The sequence below is a fragment of the Delphinus delphis genome, chromosome 1 (genome assembly GCF_949987515.2).
Source record: "Delphinus delphis chromosome 1, mDelDel1.2, whole genome shotgun sequence".
NCBI classification, from domain to species: domain Eukaryota; kingdom Metazoa; phylum Chordata; class Mammalia; order Artiodactyla; family Delphinidae; genus Delphinus; species Delphinus delphis.
This window is the reverse complement of record NC_082683.1, coordinates 166,118,470-166,146,383: the sequence shown is the minus strand read 5'-3', so window position 1 is coordinate 166,146,383 and position 27,914 is coordinate 166,118,470.

Sequence of the window (27,914 nt, the reverse complement as noted above, 5' to 3'; positions counted from 1 at the left end):
ATTTCGCCATGGAAGACATACAGATAGCCAAGAGGCACATGAAAAGACACTCAACATCACTAATTATTAGAGAAATGCAAATCAAAACTTCAATGAGGTATCACCTGCCGGTCAGAATGGCCATTATCAAAAAATCTAGAAACAATGAATGTTGGAAAGGGTGTTGTGAAAAGGGATCCCTCCTGCACTGTTGGTGGGAATGTAAATTGATACAACCACTATGGAAAACACTATGGAGGTTCCTTAAAAAGCTAAAAATAGAACTACCATATGACCCAGCAATCCCACTACTGGGCATATACCCTGAGAAAACCATAATTCAAAAAGAAACATGTACCACAATGTTCATTGCAGCACTATTTACAATAGCCAGGACAAGGAAGCAACCTAAGTGTCCATCAACAGATGAATGGATAAAGAAGATGTGGCACATATATACAATGGAATATTACTCAGCCATAAAAAGAAACGAAATTGAGTTATTTTTAGTGAGGTGGATGGACCTAGAATCTGTCATATAGAGTGAAGTGAGTCAGAAAGAGAAAAACAAATACTGTATGCTAATGCATATATATGGAATCTAAAAAAAATAAAATAAAATAATGGTACTGATGAACCTAGGAGCAGAACAGGAATAAAGATGTAGACATGGAGAATGGACTTGAGGACATGGGGTGGGAGGGGGAAGCTGGGGTGAAGTGGGAGTAGCATCAACATATATACACTACAGAATGTAAAATAGTTGGCTGGTGGGAAGCAGCAGAATAGCACAGGGAGACAGTTCGGTGCTTTGTGATGACCTAGAGGGGTGGGATAGGGAGGGTGGGAGGGAGGCTCAAGAGGGAGGGAATATGGGGACATATGTATGCATCTGGCTGATTCACTATGGTGTACAACAGAAACTAACACACTATTGTGAAGCAATTATACTCCAATAAAGATCTAGTAAAAAAAAAAGGAATAGAAAAAGATGCAGGTGATTATAAAGTAAGGGAGATATTTCTAAGAATAACATGAAAGATAGAAACCATAATAGAAAATATTTAAATGGTTTGAATTTTACTAAAAATAAAAATTTCTTCATTGTCTTCATTATCTCTGGGTAGTGATATTCAGGTATTTATATTTTATTTATCTTATTGCATCTCTATTTTTTAAAGTTCTTAGTAAACATATAAAAGGGAAATTATCTTACATGTCCCATACAATAAATAATATTGAAAGTCAAACATCAAACTGAAGAAAAAAACTGCATCATATAGAATGCAATATATAAAGAGTTCTTACACATCAATATGAAAAATACTCAGTTCCCAATAGAAGACCATATAAAAGTTGTTAATAGTGTATCACAAAAGAGGCACTACAAATGAGCAGTAAATTTTTTAAATGTTTACTGTAATATTTATTGAAATATTGCAATATAAATGTAAAATGAAACAATAATAAGATACCTTTTGGTGGGTGCCTATCAAAATGCCAAAAAATATTAAATTGGTATAATCTTGTAAATTGGTATAATCTTGGTATAGTCTTTTGGAAAGCCATTTGGTGATGAGTCAAAAGACATCATTTCTTTTTACCCTTGGAATAGTAATTATACTGCTAGTAATTTCTCTTTAGGAAAGGATCATAAGTATGTCCAAAGTGAAGATTTTATCCAAAGAATTTTTTCAATAGAAACAAATTCAAGGGCTTCCCTGGTTGCGCAGTGGTTCAAGGGGACAGGGGACATGGGTTCAAACCCTGGTCTGGGAAGATCCCACATGCTGCAGAGCAAATACGCCCATTTGCCACAACTACTGAGCCCATTCGCCACAGCTACTGAAGCCCACATGCCTAGAGCCTGTGCTCTGCAACAAGAGAAGCCACCACAATGAGAAGCCTGTGCACTGCAATGAAGAGTAGCCCCCGCTCACTGCAACTAGAGAAAAGCCCACGTGCAGCAATGAAGACCGAATGCAGCCAAAATAAAATAAATTAAATAAATTTTTAAAAAAGCAAATTCAAATATCTCCCCAAATAAGAGATTAGTTAAGTAAATTATGGTATACCATAAGGTAAAAAAAAAATTTTAATATATATATTCCCTTTATAAATGAATTTTTAGAACAATGTCTGATATGAAAAATATACAGTATATTTTGTTTGGTAAAAAAGTGGTACATAAAACAGTATATATAGTCAATTTTCTGTTTTTGGTCAAAAGAAAATTCATGTATAGAAAAAAGACAAGCAAGATATACACGTCGAGTGTGTATAGTGGTTACCTTTAAGTAGCGGAATTATTTGGCTTGTCTATGTTATATACATTTTTTTAAATTAGCATACATTCTGTGGGAAAATATTGAAACTGTTTTTTACAAAGTTGGTGGCCAGCATGAGTAGATAAAACAAGCCGCACTCTTTGTATGGCCCGTCACTCCACCACAAAGGGGTGAAATTATTTTGCTGACGGCCCTTTAGACCACTCAATCTCATGTTGCAAATCTAGCCATGATGGGAACCAAACCCAGTTCAAGGAGAGAATTTCAAAACGTACTCAAGTGAACAGTTTCTTCTCTTCCAGGATCAGGAGGACAAATGCAATGTCTTCTGTGCAAAAGGGAGAGAATGGTTCAGGTGCACAAATGCTACAGTAATATTTTTGTCCACAGATTCAGAGAGAAAAATCTGACCAAGGAAAGACACACCTTTGGTTTGCCCATTGTGAATTTCGTAGAGAAGTACAGGGAGGGGAGGGGTTGGGGTTTCCATGTGGTTGGTTTTCACTGAATAGCACTGAACCTCGAGAAAGCCCATAAATAATTGGCACTGTTGGAGGGGGAAATTTTATCATGACTTTTTTCTTCCTTTTTTTTTTTTTAAAGTACAGTAGGCACAGAGCCGTGACACTGCATGTTGTGCAGTAGCATTGGTGTTCCAGCCGATTCTCTCCTGGACAGAGGAACAAGGAGACTAGCAACTGAGATTAGCATCCAGTGACCAATGTCACATTTGCATCTGAAAGTACCCACCACAAACAACTGAGGCAGCACTTGTGCAGGAGGAGAAGGGACTTGAATAAATCTTCTCGGGCTGTGTGTCCTGTCCGAGGACTCTGAGTCAAGCCTCATATAGCTCTAGTCTCCAGGAGAGAGCCTTCTGTATTCAATATAAACATCTTATCTCAAGAGAAATATCCCCTATCTCAGGTTAAATAATCCATTTGGTGCCAGATTCCAGGAGCGACATCTTTAGTTCCTCAACCTCTCTCTGTTCGCTTTGTCTTTTTCCCATCCTTTCTGCCGTGTATTGCTCTACCTCATTCACCAGATGGAGGATGTGGTCTGATATTCCTTTGTTTCATCACTTGAAAATGTGTGGGGGAACAGTCCTTGAAGTTGGACAGATGAAATCTCTCTAGCCCTGGGAATCTGATAAATTTTTTCCCTCCCCAAGGATGTGAGTGCAGGACCTTACTTGGTCAATTGTTCTGGTACACAGCTCTGTCCTCTGGGGGTTGGTGGGGGGGGGGAAGCAGTAGGGACAAAGGAATGGAATTCCACTTCCTCCTCAGGGAAAGAGAAAAACTTAACATTGTGAGTTTTCCCAGGCTTCTTCTGGGACGCCAAAGAAGACTGAATTGCATAATTTCACAAAAATGCAAGATGCAACCTACACCACATCCATAAGCTCTGATAATATAGAGTCAAGGGAATAGAGAAACCGAGAAACATATGCATGATTTCCTGACCTGATTTAAAGACCATGATTGCAAAACCTAAGTGCCTCCAGACCAAAGAACTACATACACAGGCAATGTAACTCACCATGGAGGGATCCTAATGCCACATGGAGTTCTTTCACAATAGCTACTGGGGAGAACCCGGAGACACACATGAGAGTTTTTCCTACTGCAGAGTAATTTCCAGGATTTCCATATTGGAAACCTTGCCCATTCCTCTGATAGAGATCAGTATTTGAAGACAAAGAGAGCTTTTAAGATATTGCTATTTATTTAATAGATTTCCTTCTCTGAGCTCCCAGGCTAATTTCTTGATATTCAGTTCTTTGCATTTGTTTGTGTTTAAAATGTGTTGATTGTTTCCTGTTCAACAGCAAGGCTGGGCTAAGACCAAAGCTGCTGGGCTTGGGACCCTAGCCAACTGCTCAGAGGGCCTCAACAACTATTCCAGTGGTGGCCCTGGCCCGACAGACATGAAGGAGAGGGAGTGGGCTTCTATTCAATTAAACAGTTGTTTGTTAGGCATCTATTGTGCTATAACTGTGTAAGAGCCATATACTGAGAATTCAAAGATAAATATGACATAGCCTCTGCCCTTAAGAATGGCATAGTCTTTTTTTTTGATTTTTTTAAAAATAATTTATTTATTTATTTGTGCCAGGTCTTAGCTGCGGCAGGTGGGCTCCTTAGTTGTGGAATGTGAACTTCTAGTTGTGGCATGTATGTGGGATCTAGTTCCCCGACCAGGGATTGAACCCAGACCCCCTGCATTGGCAGTGTGGAGTCTTAACCACTGTACCACCAGGAAAGTCCCAAGAATGTCATAGTCTGATGGGAAAATACTTATAAAAATGGATTAATGTAATATGATAACTGCTAAATTGGTACTGTGAATGAACACTATTTTTATACGCTGACCTTGAGGGGAGGGGAGGGCCTTAAAAAATCCCTCAGCAGCAAAAATCATGATCTGAAAGAATTTATCTAGACTTATTACAGGGATTCCTTTCTTTGACTTCCAATTCAGTGGTGTCCAAGGTAGGTGTGGGTACCCTAGGAGGTGCAGAAAATAATCACGCAGATGCAGAAATAAAATATTATAACTTATGTTTATGCTTGTTAATGTATTCTTTAAACTTTTATTTTTTGCATTTATTTTATCATATGACAGAATGGTTCAGTAGTAAATGTTTATCATTTACAAAAATAATGTACTGTATTGGGCAGTGCACACTCCAAAAATTTTGACATGAAAGTGTGAACAAAAGTTTGAAAACTATTAAGCTCATCTGCAAGGCCTTACATCATCTTCCCTCAGGGCTTTGGACAGTTTGCCTGTGTCTCAGCAGCTCAAGCTCACCTGACTGTCTTCCACCACCTCTGCTCGGCAAAGAGAGGACCCTCAAATTAACTTCCTCCTTTGAAGGCTGCCTGTAATTATATGATTCCGCCTTCCCTTTATGTCATAAAGGGATGAGGAGGCAGACATCCAGATAAGTGAAATAACTTGTCCAACTAATACTACTAATGTGCTCTCTGGCAGAAATTAAGAAATAAAGCAAAACGACCCTGAATTGGCTGAGGTGTTCTACTAATGAGAAACCGGCCAAAGTCTTAAGCAGAAAAGCAAAAATCACAAATCCTGTTGCTACAAGAACTATAAAAGCCATGAGATGAATGAGACAGGGTAAATGAATCAGCATAACTAATGGCTATTTGTGGAATTTTGTAGTCATACAAGTCTCAGTTAAAAGCCCAGCTTTGCCACTGAGTATCTGTGAGATCTAAGAACTTACCAAACTCTTTTAAGTATATCAGTTGCTGTTCTTGGGTTACAAGGAATAGAAACTACTTCTGACTAACACAAGCATTCCCAAAAGGAATTTGTTGGAAGGAAACGAGGTCATTTCCAGAGTCAAAGGAAGAGCTGAAACTCAGCCTTTGCAAAGGAGAAGATCTAGGCAGTCCCAGAGATCCAGTTCCAGTGATGTGAAATCTGTTGTAACTTTAGGATACTCAGCTCTGACAACTCCACTCTAACTGATTTTGAATCCTGTATCTCCACCCAAAATTCAAATTCTTGGGATAGAGATTCTAATTGGCCTTCTTGGTCCCTTGTCTACCTCTGTGGTTCTGGGATTGGACAGAGCTGGGATTTACATATGGAAAAAAATCCACCCCTCCACAAACCCTGAGAATTAGATGATCAGCATCTCCACAACAAAATACAAATAAGACACATTGAGATGGTAGAAGAGGCAGAGACAAGTCCTTGCCCAGGACCCCACCACAGGCATGGCAACCCACAACCAGGAGGGTCTCCCTAAAACAAGGAACTCTCCCTTGAGGAATGAACAGATTGTGCCCCACATCAGAAACTCTGATCCTTGGAGCCAACATGGAAACATAAGCCCCCAAAACATCAGGTTTTGAAAACCAGCAGGGATTAGGGTCAGAAGAATGATAGAACTGTAGAGAATAGGAAAATATAATATTTATATTATATGTTTTATTAATATATATATTTTGTTAATAATATATAATTATTAACAGACATAAAGGGAGATATTGACAGTAATACAGTAATTGTACTATGACTTTAATACTTCATTTACATCAATGGATAGATCATACAGACAGAAAATCAGTAAGGAAACATTGGCCTTAACACATTAAACCAGACAAACTTAATAGATATATACAGAACATTCTATACAAAAGCAGCAGCATACGCATTCTTCTCAAGTGCACATGGAGCATTCTCCAGGATAGATTGCATGTTAGTCCTCAAAACGAGACTCAATAAATGTTAAAGATTGAAACCATATTTTCCAGCCACAATGGTATGAAAATAGAAATCAACAAAAAGAAGAAAACTGGAAAAAATACAAACTTGTGGAGATTAAACAACATGGTACTAAAACCAAAGGGTCAACAAACGAATCAAAGGGGGAATAAAAATTACCCTGAGAAAAATGAAACTGGAAATATAACATTCCAAAATCTATGGGATGCAGCAAAGGCAGTTCAGAGATGGAAGTTCATAGCAATAGGGGCCTACCACTAGAAATAACAAAAATCTCAAATAAACAATCAAACTTTACATCTACAGGAACAAGAAAAAGAAAAGCAAACAAAGCCCAAAGTTAGTAGATGGAAGGAAATAATGATTAATTGAACTAAGATAATGTTTGCAAAATCCCTAATACAATACCTGCACTTAGTAAGTGTTCAATTGCTATGAATTATATGAGAGACCATATGGAAATTATTAAAAGGTCAGGGTTCTTTTCTTATACAGTATTGGTAGAAGTGGCTTTCACCGAGGGATCTATTTGATTGAATGCCAATGATGGAATGAATATTGGAAGGGAATGTGATAATATAATTACTCCAGTGAGAAATTTCAGTTACTTTTATGCCTGCTTTGTGCATGGCGTCCCACTCATCATCATATTTCATTATTCTTAAACTCTGTGATTCCAAATGCAAATTTGCAAAAAATAAAAAAAAAATCACCCTTTTAAGCCACCCCCCTCCCCATTTGCTCTTTCCATAAGTCTTGAGGGTCTTTACATGGTTTCCCTGAACTCTCCAAGGACATGTTGAGTTTGAGAAGGAGGAAAAAATTCTGCTTTTGAGAATTAGCTACTCACAGGAGGTATCAACATGAAACTAAACAGTCAATTTTGTAAAAAAGCAGTCAAACTCATAGACAGAATTTTAGATAATTAATGGAATTTTTTAGTCATTGGGCTGAATTAAATGCATATTTAAACATCACATCAACATAACCTCAGATTTGGTATTAATTTGTTCCAGGGTTGATAAACAGGCTCCAGTTGTACAATTATTATCAGCTAAATGACCCATGTCCCCACATTTGGTCATGATTTGTGATGCATGATGAATATGCACATGGAGAGGGAGGTGGTGTGGCCAAGTGGAGAGATTGTAAACAAGTAGAGTCAGGGCAGGTGGGATGTACCATGACCCCACCTCTGCCCTGACAGCATTTTTATCTCCCTGGCATTGTCCTAATCTCTGCCCTGGGACACATTTATCCCAGAACAGAAAGTCTTGTGAGAAAGAGCCTTGAAATGGGGGTAGTTAAAGGGTTGTTCAAGATCAAGATGACCAGAAAAATATTCAGAAAATATTCAGAGGAGGTTCCAGCCAGCCTGTGCAAAAATAAACAGATGGCTCTTGCATGCAAATGTGAGTGATGCTTATATGCACACGAGTAAAGGTTCCTGCTGACAAAGCAAAAGGGGAAACTGGAGCAATGCGCTGGGTAATTCAAGCAACAGGCTCGTTGTGTCTAGCTGAGCTGCGTGATTCAGCAAGGTCTGGGAGCAGAGCTTCAGCAAACCAGTTCTTTGATGTGTGGAGTTCCTTTGAGCTGGATTTAGCAACCTCCTCCTCCCACCGGCAGGCCATTGCCTTGAACAGTCTCTCCCTCCCCTCCCCATTTCACCAGCTCACGGTGTCCTTCAAAACAGACAAACAATATTCCACAGAGACACTGGGGAGATTGCAGGCAGTTCTTTCCCTCCTCCTTCTTATACCCTTAAAAATAAAACACGCTATCACCAGACATTCTGACACTTCAGATAGCTTATTGTGCGCATGAAGTAAATGACAATGAACTGGTGTCTTGCTGTCTGAAAGTTAGGCAGATACCTAGGGCAGTAGCTTTTTTTGTTTCATTTTGTTTTTTGTTTTTACTGTCTCAGGCCATTAAATGCTTGAAAACTACAGAAAAGCAAGTTTTAAAAATGGTGAATTTAGTGAGTGAGTAAACCACAGTTTCACCCAATTTTTAAGCCAAGATGAATTTAGTATACATACACAGACACACACACACACACACACACACACACACAGACACACATACATTCATATGTACATGTGTTCAGTAGACAAAATGCTCTTTAAATAGCAAGGTCCCTGAGTACATTTAAAATATGATTTGATTTGCAACATGTAACTTAAATATAACCTTTGGGAAATGCATTCTTTGCATAACTTGTGGCAAATGTACAAAGACAATGTTTAAAAGCTATCAAAATCTTTGGCTGAAGAGTAGTCAGCTACGTATATCTTTGGTTTACAGACGCTAAACATCCAGATAGCTTCCAAAATGTGTTTCTAAAAGAAAAAAACCAATGTTTCCCCAAACCTCCCCTTGGCCCATTATTCTGGTTCTCAGAATTTGGCCCAAACCTCATCTTTGAAATTTTCTTTCTCGTTACTCTCCTACACAATTCTTCTACTTCTGTTTCTTACAAACTAAATAACTAAACATTTCAAAGTGCATAGGATATCTATGAAGGCTATGGAATCATGGACTGAAATATAGGATTCTCTGTGGGTCTCAGGCCTAGGGGGTTGGAAGTGTTGCAGAAATTCGGGGGGGGGGGACGTGTGGTTCTCAGTGAGAGGTCATCTTTCCTTCACTCTTTGTCTCTCTCTCCCTCACACATGTTACCGAGTCCAAGCTTGTACTGCTCACTGCACGACAGGCCAATAAATCAAGAGACAAGTTTTGGGGCAAGGAATAGAAACTTTACTCAGAAAGCCAGCAGACCAAGAAGATGGTGGACAAGTGTCCCAAAGAACCATTTTGTCTGGGCTGGATGCTAGTTTCTTTTATTTATTTATTAACTTATTTATTTTTGGCTGTGTTGGGTCTTCGTTGCGGTGCACAGCCTTCTCATTGCAGTGGCTTCTCTTGTTGTGGAGCACAGTCTCTAGGCACGTGGGCTTCAGTGGTTGTGGCTCGTGGGCTCTAGAGCACAGGCTCAGTAGTTGTGGCGCACAGGTTTAGTTGCTGTGTGGCATGTGAGATCTTCCCGGACCAGGGCTTGAACCCATGTCCCCTGCATTGGCAGGTGGATTCTTAACCACTGTGCCACCAGGGAAGCCCTGCTAGTTTATTTTATAGAGCAAAGAGAAGGATGTAAAGTATAAAAGGCAATAAGTTGTTACAAATATTTCCTGGTTCTGGCCAGACTCTGGAGGGTATGTGTTAACTTCTTCTTTCCTGCAGCCGTTTATAGGTGGGCCGGGTCAGGATGTTTCCTGTGAGCTAAACAAAGGTATTTTAGCTTAAGGTATTTAGCAAAGGTATTTTAGTATTATGTATACTTCAAGCTATAGGCAACATCCCTTTAGTGAGTAACTTGTAGCAAAACCAATAGAATACAAAGGTTAAAGAAATGGATCCAATATGGAGTCACATTTGTTTTTCCCTGTTACACAAATACACACACACATGCATACAAAAACTTCTGTAGACATTAGTACCACCAGGTGCTAATAGTAAGGGAAGACCCAACCTGATGCTGAGGAACCAGAATGAATGTTGTGCACAGGTCCTACTTTAAAAAATATTTTGACCAAGTAGATCTCAGGGATCACTGGCTTGAGTCCTGTGTTAGAATCAGAGCAACATGGGTTCAGTCTACCTCAGTGGCTAAAGTGTGCTTTGCTGTCCAGTTTTCATCTTAGGACCTGCGTGGTGCTTTCTGCCTTTCAAGCTGTCTTGAGTATCAAAGTTTGAATTCTACCTTTGATCATGACACAGACTAACCCCATCTGTCCAACATGCACTGTTGCCCATGTCTAGGGGCAAGGGGACCTCAGTCGAAATAAACTCTGACCTACTGCCCTGATCCCTGTGTCCTTGTGCAAAAGCCAAACATCCATCCTTCTGTGCAAAAGCACCACCTCTACTGTGCATCACAGCATTCAGCTCAGTGCTCTACACAGAAGGGATCAGGGAATATTTGAGTAAATAGAGGAGTTCAATAACTATCTGAGTGGAAAAACAAAACAGAAATGTAAAGAATCATTTGTACGATAAGCTGAATTTTTATGTTTTAATTCAAACATGTTAAAACTACACAGGGAAGTTTATGTTCAGTGCCCCTTTCTCCTCGAAGTATCTCTAGGCAATGAAGCAACTTTGGACCACTGCTGACCCCTCCCTGGCAGGGGGGCTCAGAATGACCCAGAGAACAGTACGAGACTGAGGTCAGGAGCCTTGGATGACTCAAACATTCTATAGGAGCTCTGTGACCTGGGTCAAATTAAATTTTGTGAACCCCAGTGTTTTCATTTGCTCATAACAGGTTTTGAAGATAAAATGTGATATCAATATGAACCTATTTTGGCCATTGTCACTTTTTATACGGCCTTTTTATTTTTCTGCTGGTAATATATAAGCACAAAGAGCTTAACCTAAAAGATCTGAGAGGTCAACTGGTGTAGCTTCTTATGTAAAAGCAACATTAAAATCTAAACTGTGCAAGATGATGGTCTACATATTATAAAGCTTTCCAGAAATGGAAAATCCACAAACACTCTGGTAGGATGTTCAAAGATTTAATTACTTGGATCCTGGAAAGGCTTTATAACATAGTTTGTGCTGCCTTTAGGTCTTATGGTATCTATCAAAACAACTAGCAATTAACTCCTGATGTAAATAGACCTCTCCCTTTTCTGTTCACAGTGGTGTCTCTAGCTATCCTTTCTGAAGGGTCAGGGCAAGTCTGAGATGATAGGCTGTGAATGGTTACTTCTTGCTGCCTGTGGTCCATAGTAGGGGTGTCACCCATGGAACAGTGACAGGAAATACAGTCCCTCCCGACTTTCCCTGAGGTAACCCTACACTGGACCTCAATAAAGTCATGAAACATTAAAAAAAAATTTTTATTGAAGTACAGTCAATTTACAATGTTTTGTTAATTTCTGCTGTACAGCAAAGTGATTCAGTTATACATATATATATATATATATACATATACATTCTTATTATATTCTTTTTTATATTTTATAGTATTTATTTTTTCCATTATGGTTTATCACAGGATATTGAATATACTTCCCTGTGCCATACAATAGGACCTTGTTGTTTATCCATTCTGTATATAATAGTTTGCATCTGCTAATCCCAAACTTCCACTCCATCCCTCTACCTCCTCCCCACCCTTAGCAACCGCAAGTCTGTCCTCTATGTCTATGAGTCTGTTTCTGTTTCATAGACAAGTTTATTTGTGTCATATTTTAGATTCCACATATAAGTGATATCATATGGTATGTGTCTTTCTCTTTCTGACTTATTTTACTTAGTATAATAATCTCTAGTTCTATCCATGTTGCTGTAAATGGCATTCTTTTTTATCACTGAATAGTATTCCATTTTATATATGTGTATATATATATATATATATATATATATATATATATATATATATATATTACCACATCTTCTTTATCCATTCATCTGCTGATGGACAATTAGGTTGTTTCCATGTCTTGGCTGTTGTGAATAGTGCTGCTATGAACATATGGGTTCATGTATCTTTTTGAATTAGAGTTTTGTCTGGATATATGCCTTAGGAGAGGGATTGCTGGATCATATGGCAACTCTATTTTTAGGTTGTTTTTTTTTCGCGGTACACGGGCCTCTCACTGTTGTGGCCTCTCCCATTGCAGAGCACAGGCTCCGGACGTGCAGGCTCAGTGGCCATGGCTCACAGGCCCAGCCGCTCTGCGGCATGTGGGATCCTCCTGGACCGGGGCACGAACCCACGTCCCCTGCATCGACAGGTGGACTCTCAACCACTGCGCCACCAGGGAAGCCCTATTTTTAGGTTTTTGATGAACCTCCATACTGTTTCCATAGTGGCTGCACCAACTTACATTCCCACCAACAGTGTAGGAGGGTTCCCTTTGCGGCATGAGATATGTTTAATGAAGGGCTTTAGTTGACGATTCTACAGTTCTGTAGAGTGGGGAAGAGAACTGTGGTATTGCGATTTATAATAAAAAATATATATGAGGTCTTCATCCTCATTTCTGATACAGAGCTCCTAAAACACTGGGAATTTCCTAAGTGGTGAGAGCCATAAAGATGTCTTATGCCTTTTGTTATGTTAACGAGGTGAGTTTTGGACCGTAACTAAGGTTGGGGCCAGTTGCCAGGAAAATGAATCATGTGATTACAGAGTTGGAACTTTTAGTCCCAACCCCTGACCCTGGGGAGGAGAGAGAGACTCGAGGTTGAATCAATGCCAATAGCCAATGATTTTAATCAGTCATGCCCATGTAATGAAGCCTCCATAAAAAAGCAAAAGGTTGGGATTTGGAGAGATTCCGTGTTGGTGAATATGTGGAGATTGGAGGAGAGTGTGAGCCTGGGGAGGGCATGGAAGCTCCGTGCCCTTTTCCCACACCTTGCCCTAGGCATCTCTTCCATAAAGTAAAACGTTTCTTTGAGTTGAGCCACTCTAGCAAATTAATGGAACCCGAGGAGGAGGTTGTGCGAACCTCCATAGCCAGTCTGTCAGAAGTCCAGGTAACAACCTGGGCTTGCGAATAGCATCTGAAAATGTGGGACTGAGCCCTTAACCTGTGGGATCTGACAGTGTTGGAATTGAGATGAATTGTAGGACACCCAGCTGGCATCCCATAATTGTTTGGTTATGTGGGTAATCCTCCAGCCCAACACACACGCGTTGGAACCTTTAAGGAAGGAAGAAGTATTGGTATTCTCCCCAGGTTATTTCCTTGGCCCTTCTGGATCACACAAAGGTCAAGGTTTCACTGCCTAGGCCTGCTGGGAGAGGCTTCCCTTGATGTTTCCCAGGTGACTTGAGGGTGCCTTGCAGACTTCTCTTGGTCCTAAACTCTCTACTCACCTCCCTAAGACTCCTTTCTCTTTCACTCCTTTCCGCTTCTAGTGCCGTCACAATTCCCTCCCAATGGAAATCATTAAGTTCCAAGCTCAGGTCTTGTCAATTCCACAGGCTTCATCACTGAATGTCAGTGATGAAGGGGCAGGGAACCACCCCTGTGTTTGCCCGTCCTTCAGGATCTAGTCCCATATATGGGGAGGCAGAAGCTCTAGAGTTTCTTCTCCAGATGGTGGCTACATGCCCTGAATGTATGTGGATTGACCTCCCTCTTTTTGGTCTGCAAGAGAAATCGTTGTTCTTCCCACTGACATAACTTGGACTCTCTTTCTTGTGAAATATTTTCATCACCTTTATTATGCAGAGGGAGAATTGATGGCTCCTTCTCTGCCCTGAGTTAATTCACAACCCATCTTATATGAACTTGATACTGAAGAGCAGCATGTCTAATTACTTCTCCTTAAGGTCCTCAGAGGTGGTGGTGGTGGAGACGGTGGGCTGGAGGAATAATCTCCGTGGACACCATCATGGTCATCATCATGATGTATTGAGTATTGGCTATGTGTCAGATATAATAATAATAACAACAATAACAACAACAACTCTAATAGCTGACACTTTTGATTGCTTGCTATGTGCCAGATCATGACATAGAGGCTTCACCTGTATTACATGTCATTATAACTTCATGATAACCCTATTATAACTTCATGATAACTATTGTTACCTCCATTGCATAGAGCAGGACACTGATAAACTGGTATGAAGCAATTATACCCATGGTCGTAGCCAGTAAGAAGTAGACCTGTGTTCACACCCATGTCTGATGAACTCCAGTGATTTATCCATTATACTCACCGTGGTTGGCATTTCCTAAGAATGGTTAATTGACTGATTTTCAAAAGAATATTTAGATCCTTGATATTTAACTCACAAGGTGTAGTTATGTGCTGTTGTTCGGTCCTGAGCAATCACAGCTGTCTACAATAAAGAAAGTATGAGCATTCGCAGTTGAAATTTACCCTAACTGAAATGGTGTTTTTAAAAAGCCTCCCTTTCTGACTTGCTAAGTGAATTTAATGCTCCAAATGGGTGCCAAATTGGCAGCCCATGGGATAAATTCCACTCTTTATGCAAGAAATAGACACAGTAGCCATGTGCTTCAACCATAACCTTGAGGGACCTTCTCTGTAGAACATAAGGCTAATGCATCCTTCACATCTCATTCCGTCTTGGCCCCCATGAGCCCTGCTGATGTGGGTGCTGGGCCAGTAGTTATAATTGTGCTAGAACCTTTAGAGCTGTAATTCCCCAAACCTGCCTGTATATCAAAATCACCTGGGGACTTAAAAAATATACAGATTCCTGGGCAATCTCCAAACTTTCTGAATTAGAACATGGCCAGGAATCTGTATGTATTTTCTACATTCAGTTCCATGTTTGGGAACCATGGCACTGGGAGTTGTGTTCTCTGTGGACTACTGCCTGTTTTTCCTGTAGAGTCAGCAACCATCTGCTTGCTTATTTACCCTCTACCTTCAAGCACATACTATGAAGCAAGTGCCTTGCTAGTGTCAGAAAAACTGGAGAAAATGTCAGGCTTTGTCAACTGAAGTCAATATTTACTTGAGAAGCCTGTTGGCACATCTGTGTTACCAGCAAATGTCTTTCCAAACTGCTCAAAAAAACCTCAACCTTAATCAGCAGGCTATATTTAAACACAGCCTCATCTTCTAAGTTGCATTCGCATTTTTGTTAACATGTTTTCCTCATTACTTCTCTCAGTGTATTCCATTGTTTGATTATTTATTTCTCAAGAATTGTTTCCAGAGACTGAAAGGCAAACAAAATGAAGCATGGTTAGAAGTAGACTGAAAAAAAAAAATCCCAGTCTCTTTGATAGAGACTAACCTAATAAGCTTTTTGGCAGTTGTTTGAAAGAAGTATTATTCCAGTACAGTAACTTTGTGGTGATTGCTGTAGAATTGGCAATGTTGCAGATCTATGAAGATTATAGGCAAGAAGGAAGACATAAAATAAGACAAATTCTTTTGCAAGTGTTGGGGGAGAAGGAAAGGGAGGATGGAGAGAGAAAAATGTGCACACGATCCTGATTTTGGATGCTCTTAGTATTGTCTACTTCCTTTTGGCCTGATGTTTTTATTCATTATGTATAACCTATGTGTGGAAGAGTCCTCTAGTTACGTTAGGTAGGCTTTTGCACTAGCTAGAGTCAGAAATCTGGAAAAATACCCTCGACAGGATAATCACAAATAATCATTTCTCCATAATAAGGACTCTTAACGATGTTAGAGAGAGAGATTTAATAAATAGAAAATTGCATCTATAGGCCTGAGTTCTACAATGTGCCTCTGTGCTTCACACTCTATCAGAGAAGTCTTACCCTGACATCACTGATAGTTGGACTTTTCTTAAGAAATGCAATTATTTTTCCCATAAACAAATTTTATTCAGAACCTTTCTTAGCTTGGGCTGCTATAACAAAATACCATCAACAGTGTGGCTTAAACAACAAACATTTATTTCTCACAGTTCTAGAAACTGGGAATTCCAAGATTAAGATGCCAACAGATTTGGGGTCTGGTGACAATCCAGTTGCTGGTTTGCAGATGGCTGCCTTCTTGCTGTATCCTCACATGGCACAGAAAGATCATTTCTCTCATGTCTCCTCTGTAAGGGCATTAATCCCATTCAAGAGGACTCCACACTTATGGTCTGATTATCTCCCGAAGTTCCCATCTCCAAATACCACTACATTGGGTGTTAGAGCTTCAACATATGGATTTGGTGGGGAGGTTGGGACGACACAAACATTTTGTCCATAGCAGAATCCCAATATATAGGACAGATAAAAAACTGTGCTTTTCAGATGGAAGTGGGGCAGGGGCAAATCTCCTGCTATGCAGCTTCCCCTATCTTATGCACCTATTGGGAATTTGGGGGTCCTCTAAACAACATGACTTGGAGCCAAAGAACGAGTGCTTGTGAGGGCTTTTCTCCACTGGGCCCACAGGGCTCTCCATTGACTGCTATAGGCCCTGCTCCCTCTCCTGCTGTTTTTTTTTTTTCTGTTGTTGTTGTTGTTTGTTTGTTTTTTGCCTCTGATCAGTTCAGGACTCTCCTCCATGCAGGGCCTTAATAAGATATTCTGTTATGAGGACGTCATCTGTTGCGGCCATAATCCATATGGGAGACTGTCATTTCCTCAGGTGTGGTTTGCCCTCCCATACCAGGCTGCTGTTTTCCTAGGATAACACTCCCTATTCTACCTCCTACCTCATTCATCCAAGGCTCTGATTGCCCATGCTGAGTCCAGTTCTGATTATGCAGGGGAAGTATCTCCCTCCAAGGGGAATCTGTTTTTCTCTTTAGTGTACAATGCAACAGTCAAAGAATGGTTACAGACTTTGGGGGCTAAAGCTTATAACATTGGGGGGTGGAGTGGCTCTTTTTTAAGAAAAGTGATAGAAATGGACAAATACAAAATGCTAGGCTCTCTTCCAGAACCTTGGAAGCAGCCAATACAAATGAGGGGGTCCTGAAGCTCGTTTGAATAGCTTCAGAGTGAGCCCGCTTCCAAGAGTACTTTTTTTTTTAAAGAGTTTATTTAGTTATTGCTGCGCTGGGTCTTCGTTGCTGCAGGGGCTTTCTCTAGTTGTGGCGCGTGGGCTTCTCATTGCGGTGGCTTCTGTTGTTGTGGAGCACAAGCTCTAGACGCGCAGACATCAGTAGTTGTGGCACACGGGCTTAGTTGCTCCACAGCATGTGGGATATTCTCGGACCAGGGCTCGAACCCATGTCCTTGCATTGGCAGGCAGATTCTTAACCACTGTGCCGTCAGGGAAGTCCTCCTAAAGTACTTTTATATCTCCCTCCAGAACCCACATGCCCCTCTTTTGACAGCTATTCCAGCCTTTGCCTCCTGGGATCATGAATGAGAGAGGTTCATCTCATTCTCCAAGAGACAACTCCTCTTCCTAGAAGAGCTTATGCATACACCTCATCTGCAGAAAAAGAAAAAAAAAAGACTCAAAATGTGACAAGAGTTAAATAAATTTAAATCTAATTGAATCAATCCCATTGAAAACAAATAAAAAAGTATTGATGAGGAGGAAACCACAAATGGAAAGATTCTATCCGCCCGTTGAAAACAAAGGATTCTTGCTCTTCGAAGTTAAAGGGAAAGAGAAAAGCTTAGCTAAATCAAACCTATAAAGACCCAAGGCCCCCTTTAAACTCTGGCCCCATTAACCAAAAGCTATGGGATCCTTTCTAATGAATTACCACACAAAGAAAGTGAGCACTTGTGTGGAGGTGGGTTATTTCCAGAATAACAATGGCAATCAATAGTCTTGTAGGGAAGAGTCACCTATAAGAGTCAGAGGTCTAGAGGGTCATCCGTTTAGGATGGGATGATTTTGTTACCCAGGAAGTTGAAGTTGTCACAGGGTTTTAATTGACCCTGGATGGAGAGAAGATTATCAATTTAAGTCAGATTTTCCATATATTAATGACTGTGCCTGGCAGATCCAGATCCAGACATATGTATCAATGTCTTTTTCACATGATACCATTTCTTTTATCTTTAATATTAATGCTAAATAAAAGGAAATGCTTTGAAGATGCGTTGTAAACACTATTTTTAGTAAATAAACCAAGAATGTTTTTAAAAGGAAGAAAGCAGTGTGAGGTTCAAAGTCTAAAATAAGATTTTGGGGGGAGGTTACAAAATAAAACAACAACTTCTCATCAAATGTTGGAGGACACCAAGAGGTACTAAGGATTGAAAATGAATAATTGCAATGAAAGAAGTCTGGGAAAAGATGTGTGTGTGTTGTGGAGGGAGGGAGAGAGGCTCATTTAGTGATCTGAAAAAAGATAAGGCGCTCAATACAGGGGATGCTGACTTCCTGTCTTCTTTTCCATCTCTACTGCAAAGAATACAAGGGGAAATGAGTTTCAACTAGAGCTAGAAGAATTTGTGTTAGACAAAGTATTTCCTGACAATTGATGGCGTGTTAATGTGGGTTCATCGGTGGGGTCCTAGGTACCTGAGGTGTGGTCCTGAGCGGTTAGAGGGGAAAGGTAGAGGAGTGAACCAAAGTGGACAGGTTGAAGGTGGTTATTGGGAGGCCCTGGTCCCTGGGAAGATTTTGGATGGGTCAATAGGAGACAGGTTCTCTTCCTGGCTTGAGTGGGATCTTCCTGTTTCATGTATATTGGGCATTCCAATATGGGACAGTAATGAACAGTGGTAGAGAATGGCTCCCAGAGAGACAGACAGCCAGGTTTGAACCGGCCTGTCATTTACTGGCTATGTGATCTTGGGCAAGTATCAGGTTCCTCAGCTATAAAATAAGGTCAAGGATAGTAGCCACTTATTTGGATTATTATGAAAGGATTAATTTAGATAATATACATAAAGCATTCAGCCTAGTGATTAGAACTTAGTAAGTACTCAACTTTTATTATTTTGGGGTGAACAAGATAGATTCCCCTATTTATATCCTTTATTACTTAATAGATTTTTTTTCATATCTTTCTGCAGCTGCTCATATTTTCTCTACTCTGACACCTTCCATTCCCTCCCTGCCTACATCTGCCTAGGAATGCCCTTACCCCATGTTTCGCATTAGCCCGTTATAGTGGGTTGAATGGTACCCATCAAAGATATGTCCACACCCAATTCCCCAGAACCTGTAACTGCTACCTTATTTGGGAAAAGGGTCTTTGCAGGTATAAATAAATTAAGGATCTGGAGGTAAGCAGATCATCCTGGATTATCTGGGTAGGCACTAAATCCAAGGACAATTTTTCTTATAAGAATGAGGCAGAGGGCATATATTCAGAGAAAACTCTAATTCAAAAAGATACATGCACCCCCAATGTTCATAGCAGCACTGTTTACAATAGCCAAGACATGAAAGCAACCTAAATGTGTACTGACAGATGAATGGATAGATAAGGTCTGACATATATATATATATATATATATATATATATATATATATATATATATATACACAATGGAATATTATTCAGCCATAAAAAAGAACAACATAATGCCACTTGCAGCAACATGGATGGACCTAGAGATTATCATATTAAGTGAAGTAAGTCAGAAAGAGAAATACAAATATCATATGATATCACTTATATATAGAATCTAAAAAAATGATACAAATGACCTTATCTACAAAACAGAAATAGACACAAAGACATAGAAAACAAACTTATAATTACCAAAGGCGATGGTGGGGGGAGGGGGAGAGATAAATTAGGAGTTTGGGATTAACATAAACACACTACTATATATATAAAATAGGAAATGACAAAAACATACTGTATAGCACAAGGAACTATATTCAATATCTTGTAATAACCTATAATGGAAAAGACTCTGAAAAAGAATAGATATATATAACTTTTTATATATATATATTAACTTTTTATAACTGAATCACTTTGCTGTATACTTGAAACTAACACAACATTGTAAATTAACTCTACTTCAATTAAAAAAAAAAAAAAAGAATGGGGCTTCCCTGATGGCGCAGTGGTTGAGAGTCCACCTGCCGATGCAGGGGACAGGGGTTTGTGCCCCGGTCCGGGAAGATCCCACATGCTGCGGAGTGGCTGGGCCCGTGAGCCATGGCCGTTGAGCCTGTGCGTCTGGAGCCTGTGCTCTGCAACTGGAGAGGCCACAACGGTGAGAGGCCCGCGTACTGCACAAAAAAAAAAAAAAAAAAAGAATGAGGCAGAGAAAGATTTGACAGACAGAGGAGGAGAAAGCAATGTGACCCTAGAGAGCTTGGAATGATACCACCACTAGCTGAGGAATGCTGACAGTCACCAGAACCTGGAAGAGGCAAAGAAGAGATTCTCCCCTCCAGCCGTCAGAGAGAGCATGTCCACGCTGCCACCCCTTGATTTCAGACTTCTGGCCCCCAGAACTGTAAGAGAACACATTTCTTTTGCTTTAAACCACCTTTTGCTTTAAATCAACTAGTTTGTAGTCATTTGTATGGCAGCCACAACTCACCCATTTTAGGACAGAATGTTTGGTGGTGAGTCTGGTGTGGGAAGAGGAAAGTAGAAAGAAAATTTTCCCAAAGGCACTCCCCCTTTCTCCTTCCTGCTTTCCTCCTGCTTTAGCTTCTGCAAGTCCCTGGTCTCACCAGCATCTTCCTTCTACAGACAGCATTCTTTCTCCACTAAAGAGCTCCCACCAATCCTAACTCCTGTGATAAAAAGCTCAGTCTCAGTCTAGTTTTTCTATGAACTGTAAATAAATCTTGTTTCTGTCCTTTGTAAAACCAAAGAGACAACATCTCAGTGAGGAAAATAAAAGATTGAATAAGGGAGACCAGCATAGAAGATGAGCTTTTATGACTATTTTCTAAAGCTACTAGACATACAAGCCCTTGAAAAGGCTAATATGCGTGGCTTCACAGCCCAGAGATGTGAAAAGTTGTGAGTGTGATTTTTGTTCAAATTGGGAGAATGAAACATCAGATTGGAGGCTTCAGGTGATCAGAGTGGAGAAGAGGATATTAACCATGTGATGCTGACACTACATGGCATTTTGGTGGCTGCATTTTCTCTGTGTCATTGAACCGTCTGCCCCAGTCCTAGCATTCTGGGCTTAGAGCCTCAAGTACTCTGTCTGGTGCCACCAGGACCCAACTTCTTGCTTTTCTTCACTGTCACCCAGTGCTCTCTTTCTCTCCGCATCGACTTCTTCCAGACTCTCTCCATGATTAAACTTCCAGCCATCTTCCCAGCCTTCATAGTAGCTCTTGTCTCTCTCCCTCTTGGCTGGTAGGCTAGGATAATCACCCAGGAAATATTTGTTGAGTTAACCAGCATCCCCAGTTTGACCCAGTTCCAGGATCCCTCTCTCTTGAGTACCATCATCAGAGGTGGTACCCAATCTGGCCTGTTGGAGGCTCATGGGCAAAACCAGGGTGGAACTAGATTATCACTGGTCTCTCCCAGCTCTGAGCTTCTCATGTTCTGTTTTTCAATCCGTGGAAATAGTAAAAAGAAAATAAAGCAAGTGCCTGGGAATCAGCCTGGGCAAGGAAGTATTTCTATGGATTCTGTTGGAAGAAGCCACAGACCCCATAACTCATAACACATGAAGTTCTGGCCCTAAATCTCCCCCACGGTCACAGCCAAGCATTTCAGGAACTGAGATCCTTTAGAATAGAAAGGGGAGGACATGTGTTCCTGGCATCCTAAGTTGGAACTTTTAGTGCATTTTTTCCACAGGTATAGTTATACGTGGTGATTAGGGCTTAATAACAGTAACAACTTATATTTGTAGAATGTAAGAGTGTAGGTATTATCAACTCATTTTCATAAGAACCTTGTGAGGTAGTTACTTGTGTCAGTCAAGGTTAAATCAGAGAGACAGAACTACTTGGAGCCACATATAATAATATTACTGCGTCCAACCTCGTACTGTTCACTGCACAACAGGCCAGTAAATCAAGAGATGAGCTTTTGGGGCAAGGGATAGTGACTTTACTTGGAAAGACAGCAGACCAAGAAGATGCGGACTAGCGTCCCAAAGAACCACCTTACGCAAGTTAGAAATCAGGGTTCTTTTATACTCAAAGGAGAGGGGATGTGGCTGGCTGTTGCAAACCTCTTGGTGCAGGAATCCTTTGTTCTTACAGCTGTCCATGTAGATCTGGTGACAGTGGTCCTATAAAACTCCAACAGGACAATTGTTATTTTCTGTTCTGCAATTTTTATCTCTATATGAATGGAAAAATGTTATACCTTTAGAGGTCAGAGCCCTGAAAATAGGCTATCCTGTATATTTCAGGCTATAGGCAACATTCTTTTACAAAAGCTGCAGAGCCAGCCTGACCTAGCACAGGCAACAGCACAAGGGTTAGAGCTAAAGGAACAGATCCAATATGGAACCAAGTTCTTCTCTGTTACAATAAGAGATTTATTATATGACTTGACCTCATTCAGTTGTAGGAGCTGGTTAAACAACTAATGTGTGACTGTTGTCTTTGTGTCTGGTGATGACTTCAGGAACCCATAGGGAAATGTGGTAGCCCACCTCTAAGAAGGCCGCAATGATTCCTGGCTCCTAGCATTCCCTCCTTTGTATAGTCCCCCCCTTACATTGTACAGGTAGTAGTCTGTATGACCAGTAAAATATAGCAGAAGCAATGTCAATTCTGAGGTTAGTTTATAAAAGAGATCTTGGCTTCTATTTTGATCACTCGTTGTTTCTCTCTGTCTTGGATTGCTCATTCTGGGAGAAGCCACCAGCCTCACTGTAATAGCCCCATGGGAGGCCCACAAGGCAAAGAAATGGAGCCTTTGGCCAACAGCCAGTGAGGAAGAGAGGTCAGCCAACCAACACATGGGTGGGCATGGAACTGGATTCTTCAGGCCCAGGTGAGTCTGCAGCCCTGCCCAACAATTTGACTGATAACTCATGGGAGAACTTGAGCCAAAATCACCCAGGTCAACTGCTCCTAGATTCATGACCCTCAGAAACTACGTGAGATGATAAATTCTGTTGTCTTAATATGCTGATTTGGGGTTATTTGTTACACAGCAATAGATAATTGATACAGGAATAAAAGTAGAGAAGACCAAAGGCAAACTGGAACTCCAAGGACAGACTAGGATCTGCCTTGGTCTTATATCCTTTCTAAGCCTTCATCTTTGGTGATGCAAATGACCTGCAGGGAAAGCTGGAACCTTTCAACACAAAGCTAAACCTGCACCTCACTCAGTAGTTGGAGAAACTAAAGGAGTACTCAGGGCTGCAGCAGCTGTCTGTGATTCTGGATCATCAGGTGAGCCATCAGATCGGCGACAAAGTACATGAGCTGCAACGGCACCTGGTGTCTTGCCCCTAATTCTGAGCCTAAGAATATGGTGTCTGCTTCACTTCTACCTTCCAAATCATGTGTAGAATGTTTCTTGGGGCCCATGCCAATCCAAAACTGTGTAGAGAAGGCAATTTTGGGAAACACAGCTCCAGCTTAGCTAAGCTGACACAATACAAATCCACCATAGCTTTATTCCATTTAGTAGGTGTAAACTTAGAATTTGAAGGTTGAGTGATTTTTCAAAATGCCACACAGCTGTCAGGCCAAAGAGCTATAACTGAGAACCAGGACTGTAGACTCTCTACGTTTATTAGAACTTCCTAAATTAACTGTGATGGCAAAATAGGCTTTTGTGAGTGAACCTAGGGAAACGAGACATTATTGATAACGTTTTGGAAAAATGCATTCCAAACTATCACAGATGAATTATGTGGATCCCAGGCTCTTGGGATGCAGTGCAGTTGTGGGCCTGCCCTTCTCCCCTGCCCCACAGTCAACATACAGGCAAAGAGCAGGAACTCAAGACTCGTGCACTTGTAGACTGCCCTCTGCTCTAAGTGGTGATTGCTAGCTCAGAATTTCAGCGGTGTGTACCTTTTCTCTGGACGTCTATACCCTTACTCTTGACCACAGTGAGGTCCATTTCCTGCTTTCCTGGCTCCTTTCACACAATGACTTTCTGTGGGGTGTCCTCACCAACATGACCCTCTTTATTGAAAGAGTTTAATGTCTGTTATCTGTGAATTCCTTAGAAAAGCCTGATTTCTGAGGCAGGAATTCACCTTGGGTGGATTTTCTCTTATAATGGAGAGGTTGGCCAGTTGAGAGCTTAATCATTTCAAGTTAGCTAGAAACATCTCACAGAGAATGTTTAACTTTGGCCAACACTGAAAATATGCATCATAATAATAATGGAAAAAATAATATATGTTGATCATTTACTGTGAGTCTGATGCTGGACAGTTTTTTCCATGAATTATTTTATGTAATCCCACAACAATCTCATGAGGTAGATACTGTTACTAACTCCATTTCACAGATAAGGTATGCAAAGACTGACCAGTTATTAGTTATCAAATCACTTCTCTTTTCTCCCTGACTGTATATCCCAGGCACGCTTGCAGTCAGGTATAGCTAGGAGAATGTGGGCATAAGTGATATAAACCACTGACCCATTAAAATCTCTGACCTAATCCTCCAACCTGTCTCTCATCCCTTATCTGCTGAGTGGATGCAAAGGACCCTGCAGAGAACATCAAGACACAAAGGAAACATTGGAACCACTAGATAAAAGGAGCGTGGGTTCCTGAATGGGTCTGTGGAGCAGAGCTCACCCTGGTGACATAAGCAAGAAATAAACATTTACTCTCGTTTTGTTATATTAGACAGTATACATACTTATACTGGTGCCTTGAAGTGGGAGTTCTGCCTAAGCACAACCCCAAAATAGATGACACTGGCTTAGCTGTTGCATAATAGGTAGCAAGGAAGCTAACATCAAAGGCTGCAAAGGTAGTGACCATGTTACGTGGTGATGAAATATTTGGTAAAACGGTCACCTCCTTTAATTTGGAAGGCAATTAACATGTGTACTTGAACTGTAGCTCCAGGAAAAATAGTTGGAAAATATCAAAGTGTTAGTGAAAGTGTGACTATTATTGGCTCTTCGACAAGGTATGACAAAACAAACAAATGAACAACAACAACACAAAACAACATAGGAATCAAATCAGCTGGCCCATTTACAAGTTACAGTGGAAGAAGATAGAGTGAGTCCAGGAATTTGGGGCATCGGATTTGGGAAAACTAACTGCTTCTAGATCCCCAAAGTGAAGATTCTTAAAAAGTTGTGAGTGACAAAGACCTAGTAACATTCTTCAACTGAACAAAGTGACTTAGGCATTTGACCAAAATCAGGTTAGGTGTGAGTCCTTCCTTCATATTGTTTCAGATGACGTCAGGGTGGTCTCCATGAATGAGAGGGGCAGGGGAATAATGGAGGCAAAGAAGGAAAGAAATAAATCAGGCTGAAGGATTATATCTAGGAAAGAATTTTGGGCATGGCTACTGGCACATGGAACTGACTGGTGGGAAGTATTTTCCAAGTTGTAAAACAGCCACTGGGCTTCCAAACTTGCTTCAGTAGGAAGTGGACTCCTATAAAACCTCCAAGACATATACCCCAGTGCTCTCTTCAGACACGGACAGAGAGATTATCAACTGGGAAAAAAACACCATAAAGGGCAGGGTCAGGGATCACAGAGAAGGAGGGACAAAGGAGTTCTTCCCAGAGAGCAAAATTAGGGTCTAATGAAAATACATCTCCAACCTCAAGGAAGGGAGCCTCTTACTGCCCGTCTAGCCATGGGCAAATTTTGCTGACTGTCTCCCTTCTACTCCTTTGAAAATGGGATTTCCTATTGAGAATCCCCTTCCTTAACCCATCATTGTATATTGGGTGTGTATTGGGGAAAGGGAGTATAAGTTGTCTTTTTCATCTAAAAAAGATGTCTAGATTAGAAGGGGCTACATCTGGAACTGATGGAGAGGACCGTGCATCCCTTGCATATCCTAGACTTAAGCTGGGCTCAGAGACTGGAGGGGTTTTAGGATTTGGGTTGTCTCCTGTGGATTGCCTATGTGAAGGAATAAGTGTCAACAAATATTTGATGACCAGAATGGGGGTCTATGGCAGAGATTGAATAATTGTTCATCCAGTCACTCACTTTTCTCCTGGATGTACAATTATGTAATATTTCTATCCTCTTTTATGGTTAGGGGCAACCATGTCCTTGTGTTTTGTCCAGTAAATGCATACATGGATGTCCTCTATGCAATTCCAGGCCTGGCCCTTAAAAACCTTCTGCACAAGCCTCCATACACTCTCTTTTTTCTCATTTGTCAGCTTGGCTTAGAGGATCCATCAGGGAACTCTGAGGGGACAGTGGAGCCTGATGGAAGGAGTCTGGACCTGACTATGTGTGTGAGGTGGAACCCCCTTCCAACCTGCGCTGGATCATGACACGAATGAGAAATAAACCTATGCTGTGTTCATCCACTGAGATTCTCAGGGTACTTTTTATAGCACCTTCACAGATGAAATTAGATGTAGAGCAGTTAAAGAATCTGCCCAAGGTCATGCAGCGACCAAGGGGTCGAGCAGAAATACAATTGAAGAGAAAGCCCCAAACTTGGGTTTGTAGCAGAACATGATCAGAATCACTTGGGAACTTTCTCAAATGACAGATGCTTTATCTCTACTCTAAAGCGCTCTTTCTGAAGTTTTTGGGTGCAGGGGGAGTAGAGGAGCTTTTAGTCTATTTTTAATAAACTCCCTGGGAAACGTTGCCTAACCAACGTTGAGAAGCACCAAATGCTAACAGTTATTCTAAAACATATAAGTTGAATTCCTGTGGAGAGATGTCAACTGGGTAGGATGGGCATCTAATTTATTGTGCAATCTGAGACACTTCTAGAGTGAAAGGGGGAGCTAATAATTACAGTGGGAAACCAGGCATAAAACCTGATTTTTACAGGGAAATTGGCGTGTAAGAGCCTTTACATATGAAAGCAAAAGATGAGACAGCTGTGTTCTCTGCTAATAAAAATGCTATTTCCTATTAAGCGAATTTTCAATTTTTCTAGAGAGGGCTGTCTGCTATCTGGGTAGGACAAAGGTGGACTTCAAACTTGGAGCAAAGCTGAATTCTGGAGGGAAGTCCTGAAGGGTAGCCCCAGATATTTACAGGAAGAAAACTAAAGCGTCTTATGGAGTTGGAGAAATGAGACCACAGTATCCACAACTGCTCACACAGACCCAAGAGCCACCAAAGGCTTAAAGAGTGAATACAAGCAGTAGAAAATGGCAAGAACAATCGTGATTGAAACCTCTAGCGAAGAAACAGACAAAGTGCAGAGGCAGGATTCAGACTGGGGTGGGAAAGGAGCAATCTTGACTAATTTTCCCGGGAAGAATGTTGTGTTCTCCTTTTGAAGCCTCTAGTAGCTGGTAGCACTTAAAATGCACAGAAGTGTGAAAAGGAAGTACCAGAGCTTGACTCACATTCACTCTTGGGACCAAAAATAATTTTGATGTTCTTAAAAATTTGTCATCTTTCCCCTACTTACTACCTGAGCGATCTGGTAGTTCCTTAATCTCTCTAAATCTCAGTTTTTCATCAGTCTAATGGGGATAATTATACCTCTCTCTGCCTACTTTATAAAGGGAGATTGGGTGGATCAAACAACATAATATAGGGCTTCCCTGGTGGCACAGTGGTTGAGAGTCCGCCTTCCAATGCGGAGGATACGGGTTCGTGCCCAGGTCCGGGAAGATCCCATATTCCACGGAGCTGTTGGGCCTGTGAGCCATGGCCGCTGAGCCTGCGCGTCAGGAGCCTGTGCTCCACAACGGGAGAGGCCACAACAGTGAGAGGCCTGCGTACCGCAAAAAAAAAAAAAACAACAAACATAATATATAAATAGCAGTGCTTCATAAACAGTAAAACTTACTGAAATTAAAGATAATATTAGCGTTAATAATGTTAACAAAAAAATATAAAATACAGTATAAGTAATAACAAGTTTCCCAGGATA